The 24546-nt window shown below is 35.8% G+C and overlaps 1 pseudogene; it reads left to right on the top strand.

Moving 5' to 3' along the window:
• Positions 1 to 24546, top strand: part of LOC135209410 (neuronal acetylcholine receptor subunit alpha-7-like) — a 68854-nt pseudogene that overhangs the window by 38958 nt on the left and 5350 nt on the right.

Below are 24546 nucleotides of genomic sequence, written 5' to 3' on the forward strand. Positions count from 1 at the left end.
ATATATATATATATATATATATATATATATATATATATTTATATATATATATATATATATATATATATATATATATATATATATATATATATATAGTATATATATATATATAATAAAAGGAGCCCATAAAAACACCAAAATGTAGAGAGAAAAGTACTATATTTCTTAGACTGCTGTCTCTCTCTCCAGGTATATGAATGAGAAAAGTTTACAGAAAAGGTGGTATTTATACCAAGAGATCCGTCCACAAGTAAGCCAATTTAGGTCACCCCCCGTTTATAATCTTCCTTTAATCTTCTTAGCGTTGGTTGAATGAAAACTTCGTCGACGACATCCGAAACCCACGCGCCTTTTGAGATGTTCATACCTGCTTCTCTTTTATTAAGGCCGATTCCATCATTTGACTCTTGTACCGGCAGTTGCTGCTATAAATTACACTGACAAATTCCAGTTTATTCTATGGTTATGTTCATTTATATGGTTTGAAAATAGCCGAGTTCTGTTGTCCATACCTAACTGACCGTTTGTGTTGTATTAATCTCTGGGGAAGTGATTACCCTGTAAATCTCCGATGTAAGATTGGTCACAGTCCTGGCATGGGATTCTCAGACCCCACCCCAGAGTCCTTGATAGATGTCTTTTGTTGGACGTTAATCAGGGATTTGGCTAAGGTGTTTGGGTAGGTAAATGCAAAAGGTTTGGAATTTCCCCATTTGGGTGTGGGTTAGTCTCTTAATCGTCTCCAGGTGAGGAATTTTTAATTTATTGTCAGGTGTGTCTCTGGTCTTGTCTTTAGGGGGTCGGTAGAAAATTACGTTTGCTTTTTGAATTGCTTTCTCAATTATATGGTCAGGATACTTTAAAGACGAAAGTTGCTTGCGAATTAGTTCAAATTCTTTTTCCAGGAAATCTGGGGAACAAATACGTAAGGCTCTAAGAATAGGTTGCTAGCTACACCTATCTTGATAGTAATGTCGTGATAGCTAAAGTAGTGAATATATGAAAGTGAGAATGTTGGTTTTCTGTATATGGTAAATTTGTATTCTGTCGTGTCTCTGATTATTAAACATCCAAGAAAGGAATTTTGTTGTCTGTTTCCCACCAATTCAACTTTAAATTTGATGCTGGGCACTAATGCGTTTAATTTTGAGAGGAATTCATTAAAATTACCCCACCTATTATCCCAAAATATTAGGATGTCATCCACGTATCTCATCCACAGCATGTTTTTGGGCTTTATTGCATTTATTACTGTAGTTTCTAAGTATTCCATGTACAGATTGGCTAAAACAGGACTTAAAGGACTACCCATACTACACCCGAATTTTTGCTTGTGGAATGATTCCCCGATGAAAATACGTTATTAGATGCACATAATTCAACTAACTTTATTATTTTATATATATATATATATATATATATATATATATATATATTATATATATATATATATATATATATATAATATATATATATAATATATATACGTATATACATACATGATTTAATGTAATACTGACACTGGGTACCTACTTCGGGGAAAAACTCAAATATCTATAATTCGGAGGCCCATACTTCCTCTGAACCGCCATCACCCTTGATTTCCTCCCCATTCTCACATACTTCGGAGGGAAGAAGCTTCTGTACCTCACTTCACTGACTAAACGATAACTTCCATGTAATGTATATAATTACCTGTATGATATGGTTTACGATTTGATAAATTGTATATAATGTATATGACAGGCTGTATGATATGATATATGTAGCTTGCACGATAAGTTTTTAATATTTACTTAGGTTATTTTATTCGCTTTTCCGAAAATGTAAGTTATCTGTGAAATAGTTTATTGGATTGACAGAACATTACAATTCACGAGGCGCTGCTTAGATAGCGTCCAGCCTGTGACTATCTATGCCTGTTTATATTCACTCAGGGGCCTTCAATCCCAGGAAGTTTTATAAACGTTCGTATAAGAGTATGTAATATACTGAAGTACAAGCTTTAAAGATAATTATATGGAAATCATAATAGCGCCAACGATTTTCTTAAAATTATTTCTGTAGGAAACCAACAAAAACTGACAATTTCTCTCTCGAACGATTCTTTGCTACAATTCTGTTATTTGGCAAAACACATATCATTTCGTATTTTCCTCTGAACGCGCTCACCACTTTATCTTCTTGCCAATAATTCAGATGACAGAGTAAGTGAAAAAATTATGATGACAGATAAACGAAAACACAAACGTAATCCGGCCCAGCAAACTAATACGAAGGAAATGGAAATGAACAGAAGATTAATCGCAAATGGATCTTAGAATAAAAGAAGCCAATTGAGAGAAACACTGCGAAGAAAAAATCCCTCCTCTGTCGAAGGGGTAAGTCTTTTGAAAAGTCGCTGAATGTAGAAAACACAACTGACGTAGGTTACTCTGAATGACGCAACAGGTCAGAAATCAAGTACATATGTTTTCGGAAGAGATTACCGAGTCCATTAAAAGCTGCAAGCGTTGATTGAACTATATACGATGTTTGCTATCTGAATGATAATAATGGCATTGAGTCGTTGACCAAGGTGTGTAAAGTACCTCTGGATAAGTGTGCAATGGATAACTGAGAGAAATATAGGGGCATAACAGCACTTATAATATCCAGAAGAGAGTACAGTAAGGTTATGACTGGGAAAGTAAGACATGACAAAATGACTGATACTGAAATGGCAGTCAAGACTTAGGCAATGACAAAGGTGCTTGGTTCATGTGCTTGTTAAGACAGAGAATTGTGAGATAATTAATAGTAAACAAATAAAAGTATATTCATAGAATCATTTATTAAAATCTCTCAGGACTTACTGTATTGAAGGTGAAGTTTATTATTAATAATGTATGTACCAATGTCTTCTTGGTATATTGAAGGATGGAGGAATGGAGAAATACGTCAAGAGATAAAGGGGCAATATTAGTGGGGTGTGTAAGTCCTTGGTAAATAGAATTAGGAAGATGTTTGCAATGATAAGAGAATGACTGAAAGTGTTTGCAAAAGGGGACAGTTGTAAACATAAAATCACGAGAATAAAGGGAAACAAGGCAGACAGAGCTACGCATGTTGGTGCAAGTATTCATGTCAGGAGAGAAACTGATTGATTTCGATCAATATTGTGAGCAAATATAACAACAATAGCAGAATCAGAGTAGAGATTAAAAAAAGAAAGCCGTTTTAACAAAAGATCTGGAAGAGATTAATGTAAATACGAATACCTATCATCCTTAACTCATAAATCATAAGAAACAATATTGTTTACTCGAATACAAAGATTTTGGTTGTTCTATGTTTTCCCTGAGGCTTACCTTGACCCTGAGACTATGGTTACCACTGTGGTCCACCATTTTGGGTAGACTTAGCGTCCGTGAGAAGATCAACCATCATTTCCAACGTCATTAGAATGTCAAATTGGATCAAATTAAATCAATATAAACTATTACTAAGCACCAAAAAGATTACCAGTTAAAACCACTATTAGAAAATTCCAATTTACAAAACCGACACAAGCAAATATGACGTTCTTTTCTACCAAAGTAAAAAAAAATATAGAAAAAAAACTTGAATGGTCCCTATCCTCCTCAGACGGATTGCCTAATTGTTTTTAGAGCCTCCACACTTACACAAACGAATTTGTCATCAAAATACACTATCTTCAACTATCAGCCGTTCATAGTCAGGGCAAACTATTTCAACACAAAAGATCATAAGAAATGTTACACACAAATTACTCTGACATAATGTTACCTGATATGGCACCAGAGTAAAGCCATTAAACCAAGAAGATGGCATGCGTAATTATGCTCTGATATTAAAAAAGTGTATTCAAGAAGAGCAACAACTCAAAATACGGAGGCAGAAAGACATCTTAAAGCCAACTAAAACCGACTTTGACATTTTTTTTTTTTTATTTTTTTTTTTTTTTCTAAAAGAAAACTTTGTCTGTCCGTCCGCACTTTCTTTGTTCACACTTTTCTTGTCCGTCCTCAGTTCTTAAAACTACTGAGGGTAGAGGGCTGCAAATTGGTATGTTGGTCATCCACCTCCAATCATCAAACATACCAAATTGCAGCACTCTCATCTCAGTTGTTTTAATCCCCTTTATGTTTAACGTTAGCTATGATTGTGCGTTTGGAAACGCTATACAATAGGCCACCATAGGGCCGTGGCTAAAAGTTTCACGGGACGCGGTTCATACACCATTATACGTTGCACAGAAAACTCGATTGCGATGAAGAAACTTCGACGCATTTTTTACTTGTTTATTATTGGTTACACGTAAAACAATACTAAATATGAAACAACTACAATTACGTGTATTACAGTTTGGTGGTGTCGAATCCAAGATAACAAACGCATATTGTTCGTATTTCTCGAATCCAAGATAAGAACAGTATATTTTATTTAAATGAAAGCTATTTGCCTCTGCGATTTAGGGGCTACAATGTACGTGAACCTATCCAAACCATTTAAAAACCCCGGTCTGAGAGAGAGAGAGAGAGAGAGAGAGAGAGAGAGAGAGAGAGAGAGAGAGAGACTGCATCACACAGATCTATCTGGCCAATCAAGGAATAAAACCAAATGACTGCAAATTGCAGTTCGGGTGGAAGCCATATTGGCGATATTTCGCAAAATTCCGTTTGATACAGTTAACTCTTATTTCAGGGACATGACTCAAGCTAACAGTTTCATGAAACGATATTTTCGCTTCTGTATCAAAGGCACCACCAAATAACGACCGATTTTATTTTGTAAGATTTGTGGAGGCTGTTTTCTGCTCGTTGGAATTAAAGCAAGATAAGGTTTGTATGTATTTTGAACTTATTAATGCCAGTTTTTTCAATCTAAAACCAAAACACATTGAAGCGAGAGGGAATGATGCTCTGTCATCACGAAACTAAACGAAGCACTAACTTTTATAACTCTTAATGCATTTTTTTTCTCACCAATATCATTACTGTTATTATCAGTATTATAATTACTATCTTTCATGCTACCTAAGCTATTTTGTGGCTAAGTGCCGATTATTCACGATTCCATGTATATGGCCCTGTGCTGAAATAAAGGATATTATTATTATTATTATTTTTTTTGCTCTATAACAGTCCTCTAATTCGACTGGGTGGTATTTATAGTGTGGGGTACCGGGTTACATCCTGCCTCCTTAGGAGTCCATCACTTTTCTTACTAAGTGCGCCGTTTCTAGGATCACACTCTTCTGCATGAGTCCTGGAGCTACATCAGCCTCTAGTTTTTCCAGATTCCTTTTCAGGGATCTTGGGATCGTGCCTAGTGTCCTAGGATTATGGGTACAATTTCCACTGGCATATCCCATATCCTTCTTATTTCTATTTTCAGGTCTTGATACTTATCCATTTTTTCCCTTTCTTTCTCTTCAACTCTGGTTTCCCATGGTATTGCGACATCAATGAGTGATACTTTCTTTCTGATTTTGTCAATCAACGTCACGTCTGGTCTATTTGCACGTATCACCCTATCTGTTCTGATACCATAGTCCTTATTATTATTATTATTATAAACCGGTGGTTAAAGGATTCGTCATAAAGCTAGCAGTGAATAACGAAAACTGATTAATGCTGTTCTCCAGCAGTTAACAACCAAACCTCTTAACAGTCAGTCTGGCAAAACGCTTTCTTTGTTTATTTTTTCAATATTTATTTTTTGTTTTGCTATTTCGATCTGTTATTTTACTGAGTTATCCAGTGCTTTAATTTAATTTTAGCTTAAAGTCGCTTCGTAGTTTATATTTTTCTTGTAGCTTAATGACACTATATTTCTTATAAAAATTAACTTATTTTGGCATACTTTATAATATTGTATTTATAACTCTATTTATAGCCCTGAAGATGGGAAAGGATTCCCGAAACGTAGGGGTAAATAAAAAGAAGAAATGATCTCCAGGCATCTTGCTGTCCTGTTTATTTTATATATATATATATATATATATATATATATATATATATATATATATATATATATATATATATATATATAGCATGTATTTGTATGTGTGAACATTTTCTCCATCATGAGCCTCTACGCCCTTTGGAGTTGGTGATGCCAGAATGACATAGAATTCTGGCAATCCTGGATGGAGAAACATAGGATTAAAACCGATTAAGGACCCTTATAAACACCATTTATCTTAGCACTTAGTTTCTGAATGTCATTAAGGTCACAGAAACAAATCTGTAGCGTGATGCTCTTTGGGGACCTGGACTGTGGAATGGAATCCGAAATCAATGAAATTGGTTTTAGTGTTGACTGCAAGCTGGAAATTATTATTATTATTTTTTTTGTGGGGGGGGGGGGGGGGGGGGTGGGGGGGGGCAATGAAATGAAGCTCGGCAACATTTACTGATGTTCTGAAACTACAACACTTGCCGCACACCAAGAATGGTCAATGAAGTGGAGCACTAAAATGCTAGAAAACTAACACTATTCGTTATTCCATCTAGTCCACTGATAACCACTCCTTGACTGACTGCGAATGGGTAAAATGTATATATGACAATACTTATTTTCACCTTCGACTCGAACCTTTATTCCATCAAAAGCCCCCCGCCCCCCACCTCTTCAATAATGATAATTATGATCTCAGCAACCTCTACACGATATCCTGCACTGCCATCTTCCTTAAAACCTTGTGTTATTATCGATTTTAATGCCTGTGGATATAGCGCCAGTGCAACAGGTTCTATTCACAACGTCTGCTTACATATTATACATTTGAAGTGTGAAAGTGAACCACTGTCCTTCTGTGCGTGGAAGTTTCTTCCATGGAAGGACTTGGATGTTGCTACTTGAAAGACTACAGGTGGGTTTTAAAGTAACTTTTCTTTACCGAGCACATTTGATCTACTGTCCAAAGACTTATTTCCTGACGGCTTTTAAGGGTGAATTTTTTGTCTTTTACAAACTTGTACCCGTTTTCTCAGTTTTTGTTTTTTCATAATCTGTAGACTTTCCTAATATTGAAAACCCCTTTATTTTAATGTGATGGCAGGCACATTTTGACCAATAATAATAATAATAATAATAATAATAATAATAATAATAATAATAATAATAATAATAATAATTGTTATTATTATTATTATTATTGGACTTAGGAAGCAGACCCTCTCTCAAGCATCCGATGTTTGGCAGCTCCAGGCGAAAGCTCGCTTTAAGAAAGAGAGAGAGAGAGAGAGAGAGAGAGAGAGAGGAGAGAGAGAGAAAATCGTTAATGACTTTGATGACTATGGTATCATAGTTTATCTGAAAAATTCAAATATATACACCTATTTTGACACTGTATTTGATCATGACCTCTATAGGCGCTCAACTAGCCTGTTTAAGCGGCACGGAAGCCGCCGCTATTCGTAAAATAGAGGAGAATCTCTACAAGTATAACCGCTGCTGAAGTAGCCATTACTTTTAATATGTATTATTATTATTATTATTATTAGTTTATTATTATTATTATTATTATTTTATTAAAAGTAATGGCTACTTCAGCAGCATTACACTTGTAGAGATTCTTCTTCTATTTTCCGATAGCGGCTTTTTCCGTGCTACTTAGACAGGCTAGTAGAGCGCCTATGGAGGTCATGATCAAATACAGAGCCAAAATTTGTGTATATATTTGAATTTTACAGATAAACTATGATACCATAGTTATCAAAGTCATTAACGATATATATATATGTCTCTCTCTCTCTCTCGTCTCTCTCTCTCTCTCTTTTGAAGCAAGCGAGCTTTCGTCTGGAGCTGCCAGACATCCTCGGGCTGGAAGCTGAGGGTGGACTGATCTTGAAGCGGTGTCCGTCCTCGTTTATATTTGGAGTTGACAGCAGGGGTCTGCCCCATGCTGATCTACTATTGGCTGGTGGCGGTAGGTTTTCGCTTTCATTGGTGGCTTGAAACCGGGTCTCAAGCCACTTTCCATGCGTTGATGGTTGCGATACTGTAAGTCCTGCAGCCGCCTAGACCTCCTTAGCGGCGCGGTTACGTCGATGGGCGTTTCGCTATGCTGCGGGACGTCACGGCTACTTGATTATGATTGGCTGCGGGAGTATCTCGTTCGGGGGCGTCGTCTTCCGTGGAGTTGTCGTGCTCGGTGGTGTCATTGTTGGTGGCAGGTCTTCTCATACTCGTAGGGAGGAGAAATTCTTCCTGCGTCGTATTTAGTGTAGGTCTTACTTGCTGGATGAGAAGCGCCTCCAGCAGGCGTAACCGACGGGCATCAGGGGCCTTCCCGATGATCTTCGTGTTTTGGATGATCACATCCCGGGAGATGGCCTCTTGATGTTTGGTGCGTGCGTGATTTTTGTTTTTGATAGCCCCCTCTTGGGGCGTTGGCACGAGAGTCTCTTTCGACAGGCGCATGGTAGTCATACCAACGTAGGCGCCGCTGCAACCGCGGACTGGGCATGTATACTGGACAAAACCACATGCGTCTGCTTCAGGGGTCTCGTACCTGTGGAGAGGGGTTATTTTTTCATAATAAGGTCGCGCGTCCTCCGATTCTGGTAGTAGATAATTAGGTCGATTTTATTTTTGTGTCGTCGGTCGGGGATACATTTTCAGAATAATTTTCTTGACTGAGTCCTCTTCTTCACGGTAATGTGAGCTCATGAAGGCTTTATAATACAGCTTGATATTATCCTGGGCGGGGTTTGCGGCTCTCACTACCGTACCATTTCTCCAGGGCTGTACGGACTTCTCTGCTTATTAATTTATTTTGAATACCCGTTATTTACGAGTACTTGGGAGCGCGGTCGAGTTCCTGATGAGTGTCCTGCCAGGTCGAGCAGTGGAGAGGGCTCTCCTGACGAAGGCCCTGACGGTCGTGCTTTTGAATCTGGCGGGGCACTCGCTGTCACCATTGAGGCAAAGTCCTAGGTTGGTTTTCTTTGTGTAGACGGAAGTACGGAGGCCGTCTTCCGTCTTACTCACAAGGACGTCGAGGAAGGGGAGCCGATCGTCGGTGCTGTATTCAACAGTGTAATTCAGCACGCTGCACTGCTGAAATGCCTGACGGAAGCTTCTACCTCATTAAATCGGCGTCGACTTGAACAAAGATGTCGTCGATATATCGTCCATATCTGCGGGGTTGCTGCATCCTAGCGAGACTCGTTCCTCCACGGTTCCCATGTAAAAGTTAGCGAAGAGCACCCCCCAGTGGGGAGCCCATCGCTACGCCGTCCTTTTGGCGGTACATCTGTCCTCGGTGGTGGAGAAAAGGGCCTTCTTCGTTTTTTTTTTCCTAGCTCCTCCTCAGTATCAACAATCACAACATTTTCTCCCTCATCTCACCTGCATTTTTTTTTTCACAAGAAGGCTCTAATGTTAGTTCTCAGTTTTAACAGGTAATATTCTCTTGGTAATTGGTAATTTTGTTCTGGTAATTACTCATTTTTCGTATTTTTAACGTTTTGATAAATACTTTGTTGTCAAACTTGACGCTGAGTATCTGTGCTTTGCATCATTTACGGGCCTCTCTCACAGCAAGATTCCAGGCTTACAAAAGGTCCGCCAAGTCTTCAACAACACATCAGCACCGATAACAAAAACAGAAACCCTGAATAGCATCATATCTCTAATATGTTCTGGAGGGTAGCGTGACGGAGGTTTTATGTAATTAGTCCAACTAAGATGCAAGAACAATCTAGGAAAAAGTAATCAGATACTTTCTGTGGGATGTTAACTTCAGTTACTGGACATTTCTTTGTAAACTCGAATGTTTTCAGGTCGGCTCTGTATCTGTTTACAAACACACACATACATACATATATACATTATGTGTATATATATATATACATATATAGATATATATATATATATATATATATATACATATATAATATATATGTGTGTGTGTGTTTACAAACACACACATACATACATATATACATTATGTGTGTATATATATATACATTATATATATATATATATATATATATATAGTATATATATATATATATATATATATATATATGTATATATATACTATATATATATATATATATATATATATATATACATATATATATATATATATATATATATATATAGTATATATATATACATATATATATATATAGTATATATATATATATATATATATATGTACTATATATACTATATATATATATATATATATATATAGTATATATATACATATATATATACATGTATATATATATACTATATATATATATATATAATATATATATATATATATATATATATATATATATATATGTATATATATATACACACACATAATGTATATATGTATGTATGTGTGTGTTTGTAAACAGATACAGAGCCGACCTGAAACATTCGAGTTTCACAAAGAAATGTCCAGTAACTGAAGTTTAACATCCCATCAGAAAGTATCTGATTACTTTTCCTAGATTGTTCTTGCATCTTAGTTTGGACTAATTACATAAAACCTCCGTCACGCTACCCTCCAGAACTATTATTAGATATGATACTATTCAGGGTTTCTGTTTTTGTTATCGGTGCTGATGTGTTGTTGAAGACTTGGCGGACCTTTTGTAAGCCTGGAATCTTGCTGTGAGAGAGGCCCGTAAATGATGCAAAGCACAGATACTCAGCGTCAAGTTTGACAACAAAGTATTTATCAAAACGTTAAAAATACGAAAAATGAGTAATTACCAGAACAAAATTACCAATTACCAAGAGAATATTACCTGTTAAAACTGAGAACTAACATTAGAGCCTTCTTGTGAAAAAAAAAATGCAGGTGAGATGAGGGAGAAAATGTTGTGATTGTTGATACTGAGGAGGAGCTAGGAAAAAAAAAACAGCGATCAAAATTACAAGAAGACTATCAGGGGTGACTAACCTTTTCTCTTCGAAGAAAAACGGAGCAACGAACAAATGCTAATGGTGTTTGAAGATGCCACTCCCTGATCAAAAAGTAAGAGCAACCCTTCTCAAAAATCAATCTCAGATCGGAAAATTAATACCCAAGTGATACTTCAAAAATAATCTGAAAGAGGTTACAGTGAATGCAACACAACACATAACATATGCATTTAAGTAAATTATCTCACAGAATCCTTCAGCAAAATCAAAGGTTAATCAAATATCATTCCCATCAGTGCACTAATCTACACCCAAATAAAAAAATAAATAAATAAATAAAAAAACAGCAAATGCGAAAGTAAAGCTTTTCATTCACCCATCCGAACATCAACACAGGGAAAACTACGCCTTTAATATTGCACGATCCATCAAAGTTCTCTGCAAAGGAGGAAAACTATCTACGTATGAGGTGATGATTTACAAGAGGAAGAAGAAAAGCAAATGATGATGGCTGAACGAAATCCTCCTCCTCCTTGAAGACCTGATAAATGGAAGGGAGATTAGAGCATCCTCGGATGCTACAGCTTCCGTCTCTGCGATTTATATGAGGGCCTTGGAGGAGGAGGAGGAGGGAGAGGAGGAGGGGGAGGAGGAGAGCGAGTAATTGTAATACTTAGGCTTCTTTATGGGGAGAGAACAGGGCCCAGATAAAAGGAGCGCGTGAGGCTAAAGCGATTCTTTGAGTGATTTAAACCATACGTATCTTATGATTAAACGAGGGAGTTATCACAAGACACGCATACAATACAAAGGAAGGATGGAGAGAGAGAGAGAGAGAGAGAGAGAGAGAGAGAGAGAGAGAGAGAGAGAGAGAGAGCCCTTCATACCATGGTAAACATCTAAACTTCCTCGATTGACTGAAAACAGCCAAATCGTGGTTATCAAATGAAGGGGGATGGAAGTTTCGATGACCCTCAAAACTGCAACGTTCCCCATTATGAGTATCATAACAATGGGCTTGGAAGCAGGATGAAAATTTCATAGACCAATTGAGTTTATTATCTATATATCGTTGAACGTTTTCACAACTACTTCTCTGTTAACTACTGACGTATACACTTGTTAAGCTGTGGCAGTGATTGAGTCGTCTTGAAGAAAAACGGCAGGTTTTTATCGATTCTCACCAGTTGCTGTATACAATGCCAACTAATTTAATGCATTTCTCAACTCTTCCTCTAGTTAATGAGAAATATTATTTGCATTGGGCACCTTCCACTTCTGCATTATCCAGAACGGCTTTCTTTAGTCCTAAACATGTAACAGCTCTTAAAATTACTAATTTCTTCGACAGAGGACTGTACTTGCTTTGAAGAGACTAATATTATTTTCATTTTTATATGCATTCACTTCGGAGCAGATTTATCTTTCCTTAAAGTATACTGTACATCAATCATATTTTTATTACATGTGGTTTTTGTTTTGTATTCTTATTGTAATTGGATTTATTTCCATTTACTCTCTACTAATACTAACTTGCCCCTTTCCTGACCATTTTCTCTTCTTACATATACTTAGGACCATTCTGCCCCTGACATTCAAGCTCCATCTGAACATATCTTTACAACACTATTTACTATTGTTTTCAGTTTGCGTTCAAATTACCTAGCATAACGATCACTTGTTCAAATTCAGTCAGACAGATTCACTCTTCCATAAATACTATCATTCACTTACAATCTTTTTCCTATCCTAGATCATTTAAACTTACCATCACAACCAAACCTCCTGCCATTCTCAATTCAACCGAAATACTTCGGGGATCAATGTATATGTAACATTTAAATCAGTTTCAGTCTTCCTGATAACTATGAAGCCTAACTCCCTTTCTAAGTTTGTAAGACAATCACGCCTTACTGATCTAGGTTCTGTGCACGGCACCAAATATGCTTTTCTTTTTTTATCTGTCTCGGTAAATGCCATCACATACATACTTCTTCTTTATGTGACCTTGACTGCCTACCCAAATTTTCATGACTTGAGCTACGCACAATTTCCAGAATGTTTTTGTTTTATTTTTTTTGACGGAATCTTACAAAAACAAAGTGACATGAAGTTGGACTCGGAAGAGTCAGACGTATCATTAACTGGAATTTTCTCCCAACATCAAGTTTCATAACCAACCTGTAACTCCTCTGCCTTGGGAAACCAAACGTTTATATTTGAGTCATTGTCACCGGGGCCTTTTAATTCCATAATGTGAGTCGATGTTTTCCTTTTTTCTGGAAGAATATAACAACACGATCACTTGTAACGCACCATGTCAAATCCATCCGAACTTTATAGTTTGTGAATAACTTACCCCATTTTGATAAATATTTCCTGACCTGTATGACAGTTTTACCTTTATCTAATCTTGCAAATGTGTATTCCACGAAAACCAAAAAAAACCAACAAATGGAAAAATGAAACACAAATACAAAAGAAAGCGAAATACTGGGCAGATATCTCCCCCAGTATTGACAATCGAGCAGCAGCAGATCTGAACAGAAAGAATCGCTCTCGCTGTCAGACAAGTCTCTTTGGGAGTCCTTTTCTATTCAATCCTAAAATTGAGATTATCTCCGCTGAATGCTTCCCAACCTCCGGCTTTCGTCTCGGAAGCACCAGAGGAACTCTTGCATTACCTACAAGGCGAGGCGGCTGTTGGGATTTTATTCTATTTCATTTGAATTTCTGTTCTCGCTGCCAAGCGTTCCTATTCCTTCCTGCTCTCGCAGCCTTTCCGACGTCGCTTGATATTTCAAAAAAAAAAAAAAAAAAAAAAAAAAACCGCTTCCACATTCCGCAGGTGTCCCTGATAGGAAACTATGCATTATCGATGACCAAAGCAAGCACGCAAGGGATTTGGTGCTTGCGAAGATCAGGTAAGAAAGGTGAGTTTGTGAAAATACAAACGCATTTCTTTCATATATATCTATAGTATGTGTATATTCCGTTTGTATCATATCACATAGAGAGAGAGAGAAAGAGAGAGAGAGAGAGAGAGAGAGAGAGAGAGAAGAGAGAGAGAGATTTACCTTTAAGTCTTAAAATCTTATATACAATGAGTGGTTATAGCATATCGTTTATAGTGATTCAAAACGTACGCTTAAAATTTAACTTCTTGAATGTATCGGGCAACGAAGGGATTTACTTTATTATGAATGACAGATTGACGGACAGATTAGATTGACAGGCAGACAGGTAGTTAGGTAGGTAAAATAAAAGACAACGAGGCAACTATGGATTTCTCCTTCATCAGTCACACTTCTGTCAGAAGTTACGTCAATGCACTTTTCTGAAACAGCTCATAAATTGTGGCTGCGTCCTTCAAGATGAAAGCTCCCGACTCTCTCTCTCTCTCTCTCTCTCTTCAAAAGCTCCTCTAGAGCTAACCAACATTTTCGAATTTCCTTCCTTCCCTAACGAACGATTGCTTCTGCGAGGAACCCAAACAACATAGAATGTCTGTTCTCTACCCGAGGTACTTTTTTAACATCGAGGAATATCTTTACGCAGAGTCTGGCTAAGTCTTTGGGTAACGATTCTTACCTATTTCAGATAATCCTACATGTGCTTTCACACCATTCCAATCTGATATGTATACTGCATGTCTGTACCATCAATTATATATATATATATATATATATATATATATATATATATATATTATATATATATATATATAACATTTAGGAGTCCAGGAAGACAGCGAATCTAAGAAGCATTCTTTATTTATATGGAGAAACGTTTCATGTTGCTTCCAACACATCATCAGTCTGCAATAATTAAAATTCTCACTTGATAAATTACAAGTTAAAAGTACAAATTATTACCTATAAAAAATCAGCTAAAAATAATTTTAAAGCTTTAAAAATAACAACAAAACAGTATAAGTTGAGAAAGGCTACCTATTCATGGTAAGGAAAAGAGCCAAGTGATCACAACAGTACATACATGGCCAGAAACACTTAGGCCAGAGAGAGAGGAGACGAAGAAACAGAGTTTTAAGACTGGAGAGGGGTGCTTGATAAAATAGACTCAAGGGTCGTTAAGTAGGCTGTTTGTTTAGTAGAGCCTATTATTGAAATATGCTTTTTATTCCACATTAATTTTGCATTTGGATGTATGAGTCCTTATATTTGAAAATTCGGGATTGGATATTCTTGACCACTGATCTATAACTAAGACCTAGATGTCGCTAACTAACGAACCTGCAACAGCCTTCGAGAGGATCCAACGTAACTACCAAGGCATCTTGGGCATTGAAATTTATATATGTTGATATCATGAAATCCTGAAGCTTGTCCTTATAACTAAAGGAACCTCCAATTTTCTTTGAGTTCATAGGAATGAGGTTTAATTTAAAAAATCCTATTTCTTTTCAATAATTTGTTTAACCTTGGAACGTAAATTGTCGGAGTGAATATAGGAAATAATTTTGGAACATTAAAGTTCAATGTAGGTTTGGAAACAAACCTTGCTAATATTTGTTGATAATACTAAAAACTAATTTTCTTCGGGAATGAGTTTTTTAGTGAAATACTCAAGTAAATATTTAATTTCATTATGAAAAGAGGCCAAGTCTGAGGTATATCTAAGTGCTCTAAAAACAAGAATGGTGATAGCATTTATTTTAAAAGAATGGAAACATGAAATAAAGAAAATTGATGCCTAACCCGTAAAGGTATTTTTCCTGAAAACAGAAGTACTAAAACCGTGGTTATGTCTAATAACCTTAACATCTAAAAATGCAATAGGGTTGTCCCTTCTCCTGTTCTAAAGTAAACTTCATGTTAGGATGTATGTTATTAACATATTCCAACAATAATTGACATTGCCAGAATGTTTGAACAAGGTAAATGTATCATCAACATATCTTCTGTAATATGTTGGATTTAAAAGCTCTCCAGGGCAACTATTTAAAATTCAAATTCCTCCAAATGACCCATAAAAAAGTTAGCAAACAACGAGCCTCATATAAATTGAAGCATGCTTTCTTAGACTGCTGTCTCCTGGGACTCCTGAATGTTTTTATCAACGATTTTCCTGATATATATATATATATATATATATATATTATATATATATATATATATATATATATATATATATATATGCGTGTATGTGTGTGTAATTGTAATAGCTACAATGGCCTCTTAACTTCTTGATTCTTTGCGTTTATTTGGATACGCTTGTCACTACATAGCCTTAAGATTAAAATTCAAAGATATATACACACACACATATATATATATATATATATATATAGTGTGTGTGTGTATTGCTGCTTAAACATACACACATACACGAACCTATCTGGGTAGGTATAATATATGCATACGAGGGACTCTATCTCTCACTCCACCACAATATGTTCACCTCTCACATCGAACATATTATGATTGATTATCCAAATCTACTATAGCATCAACATGTAACGCTAGTCTTCTTTTCATTCACGAAAATAGAAAAAAAAATGTCGGTACTAATTAGGCAGCTTAATTTCCTTAACTGAATGATTTCTATATTTAAATTTCTAACCCTGTTTCGGCGTAGAGATGACTGTCTCTTTCCCACCCACACCACACAGAGCTTTTATCCTCTTCTCTTTCTCGCAATTGCCCCAAACAGTTAATTGCATCATGGAATTGCGCAGCTGGAACGCTTTGGTCTGGAAATGAGTTACAGCGCAATAACTGAGGGAAGTAAACAAGAAAAAGATAACGATTATAAAAGAGAGAGAAAAAATAAACGGCCAGGGTAGTTCCTCTGAATATAGCACTCACATTATTTCGTCCAGAATTAATTAAATTTAGAGGGACATTAATTCTCATCGCAGATTTTACACAAAGAGCAGGTGGAGTCTGTTGCAAAAAAAAAAAAAAAAAAAAAAAAATTACATAAAGGCAGTGCGCGCTTTCCATCGGAGGTAGATTCTACCACTCCAATACATTTGTCAAATTAATCACTAAAAACAAAACGTATTTCATCTCACATTTGCTCTTTATTATTTCTGATTTGTATTAATAGATCCAGAGGGAGGTATAGTGACTAATTGGAACTGAAATACCTCCTCAAATAAGGTCACAGACAGACAAGACATAATTGTAACCTTTGACTCTTGCTAATCGTTTTCTGTTTCTGCCACTAACATCTTCCGGTTGCAATAATAATCTCCAACATATAAAAGATTTACTTTTCAGGAGAGAGAGAGAGAGAGAGAGAGAGAGAGAGAGAGAGAGAGAGAGAGAGAGAGAGAGAGAACGTGGCTTTCAGTACACAATCACCTCAAGAAGAATGACTTTTTTTTTTTTTTTTTTTCCCCAAAAATATGAATCATGGCGACGGCCATATGCAATCTCAGCCCAGCACGTTGATACCGGAGGCTTTTTAATCGAAGCCAATTCATTCGGACACAATATCAGACCCGGGGAGAAATGACCCCGTTTTGTGAACTCACTCCGGCGCCCACGGGGCACGGTGCGCTGGCCGAGGTCAACCCACCGGAAGGGAGACAATGCCCCTTTGTTTACGGTTGTTAGCGAAATGAAAAAGCGCTAAGGAGCTGCTGTTGTCCTCCCAACCGATTGCAATGGGACTTAGAATGTAATGGAAGAATTCACTTGAGAAAGTGTTCTGGTACTGGGAATTGCGTTTAAAGATTGGTATATCTGTCTTCAATGCTTACCATCAATTTTCTCTAAGGTTATTTTTGGCAAAGTGATCTTTAAATCGGTTCGATATACAGTATACATCGATAAAACTGTTTAGTCGTTTCTAAGCAATGATTTTCATTCAAAACGAAAAAAAATAAATATCAAGAAATACCAATACGACAGAAAAATCATTATAGGATTGAAGTATCATGCATGGAAAACCTCAATTAACCGATATCTTATCATCTCGTAAAAAGTAAAAAGCCTAATTACTGAAAACCAAAAATAAATTTCATTCACATTACTCAATGTTTATGAAAAAAGGATCATATGAACATTAGGACTATTTAATGAATGGAAAACGTGAAACGGTCAATATGCAAACATTGTGCGCATCCAAATTCTCATTCATCCTCAGTGTCAACAAAGTTTAGCCTTAACTTTGCTTCCTAACAAGTGTGGGTTGATCTCAACAGGGAATGGTAATATTTGTTTTCAGTTATTTTCTCTTTGATTTTCAAGACTTCGAAAGAGTGTATGAAAATAATGGTTAAGCTATGGAGACGTTTACAAGCACAAACACACATATTGGGTCCTAACTTTGGGGTTACGTTCACAATTTCAGAACCGAATATTCCCCGAATATATGAAGAAAAATCCTCTTTTGAGGAGCGTGGCCCAGAACTTGGATCCTTGAGAATCGTATATCTTTTCTTCAGTGAAGCCGAAATGCTGACTGTCGCCACAGTGACGTCAGGGAAAGAATTTTACTGACGAATGAAATAAAAAAATCTTTTTAAAAATTTATGCTTACATTTCTGGTGATGAACTTTTGCAGCCCTACTTTCTAGATGTTTCTCCTCTTTAACTAAACCCTAATTTAAGTTAAACTTATTGACGGCTGAAAAAAATGAAATTAAAAATTATCTTTAAATTTTTAGTGATGAACTTTTACATCCCTACTTTCTTGAGGTTTATCCTCATTAACTAAACCATAGTCTCGATTAAACAAACGTATAGAACATTCACGTAATTAACAAAAAACGAAAATTATGTCATGCCAAACTGCAGAGAACATGAAAAAACGGAATATGAATTTCACTCCTTAACCATGGCATTACTTTGACAAAAAATATTTAGAAAAAACCAGTGAGGAAATCTCTTTATGTATTCATTAACTTAAAACTCTCAATAAAAGATTTCCTTTCCTCAGAATGTATCTGGATCAAGCAGAAGACCATCGTAAAGAAACAAATAAGGGGAGTTTTCGAGGAATGAAAAAAAAAATATAAACAAACAACGTATGAACAGTCGTTAATGGCGGTGATATAACCTTACCTTACAAAATCCATAACAAGAACAGAACTACAAACCCTTACCAGAATTTAGCAGCTGAACGTATTTCTCACATTAACAGTCTTATTATTTATGACAAACTTTACAAAGCTCAAAATGAATAGGGTGAAATATGTGGACATATATATATATTGAATAAAGGAAAAATGGCTTAATTTCCGCGATGAACTGCAACGTTTTCAACAACTAAAAATAAAATAAAAATAAAATGAAAAAAAAGTCTCATGAGTGGACTTCAAAGCAATGATTTTAAATCATCCCCCAGGAAATGCAAGAAACCGAGGGAGCTTCGCTGGAATAGTTTAAAGAGATATATTTTATCATTTCAAAGGGGCGACCAGAGGTTTCATAAATACTAAATAACTAAAAGAAAACATAGGACTTCCATTTTATGGCTTTGGAGATGTCTGGAATATGCTCAGTATTAGTGGGGTTGGTTCGAATCCACGAGAGACGAAATTATTATCAACTAAAGATTCCCCTACGGTTTACATATATGAAAATATATTAATTCCGAGGTAGAGCGAATTGGATATTAAAGGGCATTTGTAGCTTCATGCATGAATACTCTGGACACACGCTTACTGCTCTTGCAGATGATGCTACTCTGCGACGATTCCATCTTTTTTAATTGCTGATCCCCATAACAGAGGAGATTTACTTCAATTTAGCACAAATTCTGTGCAATGCAGGTCAATCCTATCAACACTCGAGATGAAGCTAAATGAGCTCATAGTGCAAGTTATGGAGGTGAAAATATTATATTAAAAACTCACGTATGTCCTGACAGTTTGAAGTTGAATATAGGATTTAGGCCAAAGGGCAAGCACTGGGACCTATGAGGTCATGCAGCGCTGAAATGCAAATTGACAGTAATAGGTTTGAAAGGTGTAACAATAGGAATACCTCGCAGTTGCTCTATGAATCAAATATTAGGAGACGGTGGAAAGTAAGTTGAAGAAAGAGAATATGCAAGGAGGTACAGTAAAAGGAACGAAGAGGTCGCAGCTAGGGAACCGTAGGCACACTGCAAAGACCTTAAGTAATGCCTCCAGTCCCTGACAGTAGGTCCTGGGGCAATGGATACTTACAGAAAACAAGAAATCTTCATAACAACGTGTTCCGTTTAACCATAATGAAACCGATTACAAATTCTTTAGGAATCAATCCTGACTGCAAATTCACTGTTTTGAGATACAAGCCCATCTATAATGGTTTTTGGTGACCTTGTCTTGAATGGTGTTTGGTCTGTTTGGTATTCAGCAGCTGAATCACTTAACTTATGATGGACACACTTCAGTTATAGCTTGCATTCTGCTTTATCAATTGGGGTTGGCTAATAATAATAATAATAATAATAATAATAATAATAATAATAATAATAATAATAATAATACAATAATAATTTCGTAATTCACCTCTCTCTCTCTCTCTCTCTCTCATCTCTCTCCCTCTCTCTCTCTGACGGGGTTTCGGAAGTCACGAAAGGCCGTTGGTCCCGTTCCTGAATAACCACTGGTTCCATGCAACGTAAAAATACCATGCGAGCACACAAACAACGACTCTCTCTCTCTCTCTCTCTCTCTCTCTCTCTTCCCCTAATTAATATTTCATTTAATGCATAATTCTAGTCACCGCTTCTACAATCCATTCCACGCACATCTTTACAAAAATAGATTTTCTTTCTGTCGATAATCTTTATTGCTCTGTCAATCTGCGCTCTCACTAATTCCCCCGTAAAACAAGTCCATTCAATAATTTCCCATTTACCTTAAAACAATTTTCCCTGCCGATGTCGTCCATCCACGACCCACGTGATAAAACATTGCCAGACCAGAATTAAATCCGTCCTGTATTACATTTCTTGGAATTCTGAATTGAAAGCTTTCATGCTTTTGCATTTTACGTCTTCATTCTGGTCCAAGACTTCCAGCATAACAAGCAATAAAGTTTGCTTTCATTTCTCCCGCGAATAAAGGAGTCTATCTCCTACCTTCTCCCCACATGTACAGCTAACATTGCATCATTTTGCATTGCATTTATTTTCATAAATTCATGTCTTCTCCGCCTTCCTATTTCGGTTTTCCATAAACTACAGAATCCTTTCATTTTCGTATTTTGCCAGCCTATTGATCTCCTAAGCTGCCACTTCCTCTACTCCAGCTTCAACTCAGTCTCTTTTTTTTTTTTCTTTTTTTTAGTTAATTTAGCATTCATAAAAAACGCCCAATGAAAATTAATATCACCTTCACATTCCTCGCTAATGCGCATCTAATTCTGTTTTTATATTCAGACACTTTTCTCTTTGCTGAAGACACGGCCACCATCCTTATACTTTCTGCTCTCCTCATTGCCACACATCCTCATGTACACTACAAACTTTACTTACATCACAACAGTGGAATGGTTTTTCTTAGCAGTGAGATACACCAAAAACACTGAGACATGAAATAAGAGTGAAAGTTTGGGCAAATCAAAAATCCAGTCAAAACATGTAAACAAATACGAATGGAATACGAAAACCCGTAAAACAAACTGTAGACTTTTCGAGTCCCTAATATAATTCCACTTGATCCAAAAAAGGGTTTTATTGGATGCCGGACCAAAAATTTCTGACGTCGAAAAGATCACGGATTTCACCTCCTAGAGTCGAATTTCCACAGATCTGGTGAATATGACTGGCAACATATAATAATGATATAATATATATTATATATATATATTATATATATATATATATATGTATATATATATATATACATACATATATATATATATATATATATATTATATATAAACATATATATCTATATATATATAATATATATATATAGTTATATCTTTTATTTTATATTTTATATACTATATATATATATATATATTATATATATATTGTATATATATATATATATATATATATATATATATATCTATATTTTACATATTTATATTTTTATATACATATATATATATCTATATATACTATATCAATATCCATATCATATATATATTTTATATACATATAAATATATTATATATATAGTATATATATATATATATATATATATATATATATATACTATATATATATATAGATAAATATATAGTCCTGCCATCATATTCACCAAGATCTATGGAAATTCGACCTCTAGGAGGTGAAATCCGTGATCTTTTCGACGTCCAGAATTTTTGATCCGGCATCCAATAAAACCCTTTTGCAGGATTCAAGTGGAATTATAGTTAGGGACTCGAAAAGTCTACAGTTTTGTTTTACGGGTTTCGTAGTTTTCTATTACGTTCATGTATTTGTTATTCCTTTGTATTTGTTTACATGTTTTGACTTGGATTTTTTAGTTACCCAAACTTTCACTCTTATTTCATGTCTCATGTATATATATATATAATATATATATATATATATATATATATATATATATATATATATGTATGTATGTAATATATATATATATATATATATATATATATATATATATATATATATATATATATATATATATATGTATGTACGTATGTGTATATATATATATATATATATATATATATATATATATATATATATATATATATATATTAAATATATATATATATATATATATATATATATATATATAAATATATACACTATATATAGTGGCTATGATGCCAACAAAGTACATAGGAATGGATAACAGAGGCTGCTAACTGAAAGTCAAGGAAAGAAGACTGGCTGGTAATTTCATCCCTGAAGAGTCAATGAGATGCAGGAGGCTCTATACCCTTCTGATGCCGCCCCTTCCAAAGGGATGAATCTTTTGTGCAAAAAACTTCCTATAACATGATCCCCTTCATACATCTGCATGGTGGGCTTATTGGCAGTGTGTTGAACCCCATTCAGACAATGCGCAGGACACTCATATCTTGCCTGAACAGTCCTGATTCCTCTATCAAGTTTCCCCTTGCAAGAAATGGGCGAATTAAGGAGACATTGATATATTTTTTTGCCTTACATATTTTCCTCTTACAGGGTGTGGCTCCAGAGGGTATAAGATTCAGAAAGGTACTTCTGGGATGAGACTGCTATCGCCTAAGCCCTTCCACACCCGGAGTAACTTAACACAGTCGTGTAACCATCAAAATCATAACTCGCAGCTTAGCTCAGCAGAGGCCCAAATATCCCCGTTGTCATCAAGCGCTAAAAATATAGCTGCAGGGTACGAGAATCCATGCATACACTCACATACACACACACACATATATATACTAGCTGACCAACCCGACACTGCCCGGGATAACTCTGAATGACAACAGATAAACTTACTCTTTCTCCCTCACTTTTTTCCTCTTTCTCCTCCCTAACACCCCGTCTACTGTCTCTCACTTCATCTCACCCCCACTCTTTCTCTCTCTCTCTTTTTCTGTCCAACCTTCCCTAACTATTTCCCTCTTTCTTCTCCCCAACACCTCCTCTACTCTATCTCTCTCTCTCACCTCCTCTCCCTCTCACTCTCTCTCTCTGTCACCCTCTTTCCAACACCCACCCCCTTTGGTGCCATTGATATCTCACCCCCAAAAGTATTCTTTTCCAGATAGTAAGTCATATGTAAACAGATTTTAGGCATGATGAATTCATCAAGTTTATTTAGTTACAAAGTCTAAGGAAAGAATCAGCACCATTCAGATCTGACCTTCCCACTCTCGACCCCATTTGGTGCCCTTTTAGAAACGGCCCTCGAATTCCGGATTTTGACTAAAACCTTTCTAGAGGGGGAGGGGAGTCTATAGCAAAAATTTGGTAGCCCTAGCTTTTATAGTTTGGGTGTGCATAACGAACAGACAAACAAGTGGACAAAAATTGCCTTATATATATATATATATATATATATATATATATATATATATATATATATATATATATATGTGTGTGTGTGTGTGTGTGTGTGTGTGTGTGTATAAATTTATATAGATAGACAGACAGACAGACGGAAACTAAATATAAAATATCTGCCATTCGCAATCACCAGTCCTATGGAATTCGACCTCTTGGAAGTGAAATCCGGCATCCAATAAAACTCTTTCGCAGGATTCAAGTGGAATAACATCAGGGACTCGAAAAAGTCTGGAGTTTTATTGTCCAAGTTTCGTGTTTCTATTACGTTCATGTATTTGTTTATTTCCTTTGTATTTGTTTACATGTTTCGACTTCGGATTGTATATATATCTAAACTTCTTTATTCCACGTCTCAGTATTTTTGGTGTATCTCGCTCTTAAGCAGAAACCCTTGCCGTGTGCTCTTTCCACAGTAGTGGTGTGTAAGTGTTTCTGAGTGTACTTCAGGACGTGTGAGGAGAATGATGAGAGCAGGAAGTATAAAAGGACGATGGTCGTGTCTTCAGCTGAGAGAACCATCTGGGAATACAACTAGTGTCGTTTAACGAGGAATATCTAATTGGTATTAATAATCAGCATCCTCTTTAAGCTTGATTACTAAACTGAATAATAAAACGAAACTGGGTTTAAACTGGAGTTGAGGCAGTGAGAGCTTCGTAGTTCTATTATAGTAGATTCACACCAACCGTACAGCAGGAGTCTAGTCCAGTCCCTTACGAC

The sequence above is a fragment of the Macrobrachium nipponense genome, chromosome 37 (genome assembly GCF_015104395.2).
Source record: "Macrobrachium nipponense isolate FS-2020 chromosome 37, ASM1510439v2, whole genome shotgun sequence".
Lineage (NCBI taxonomy): Eukaryota > Metazoa > Arthropoda > Malacostraca > Decapoda > Palaemonidae > Macrobrachium > Macrobrachium nipponense.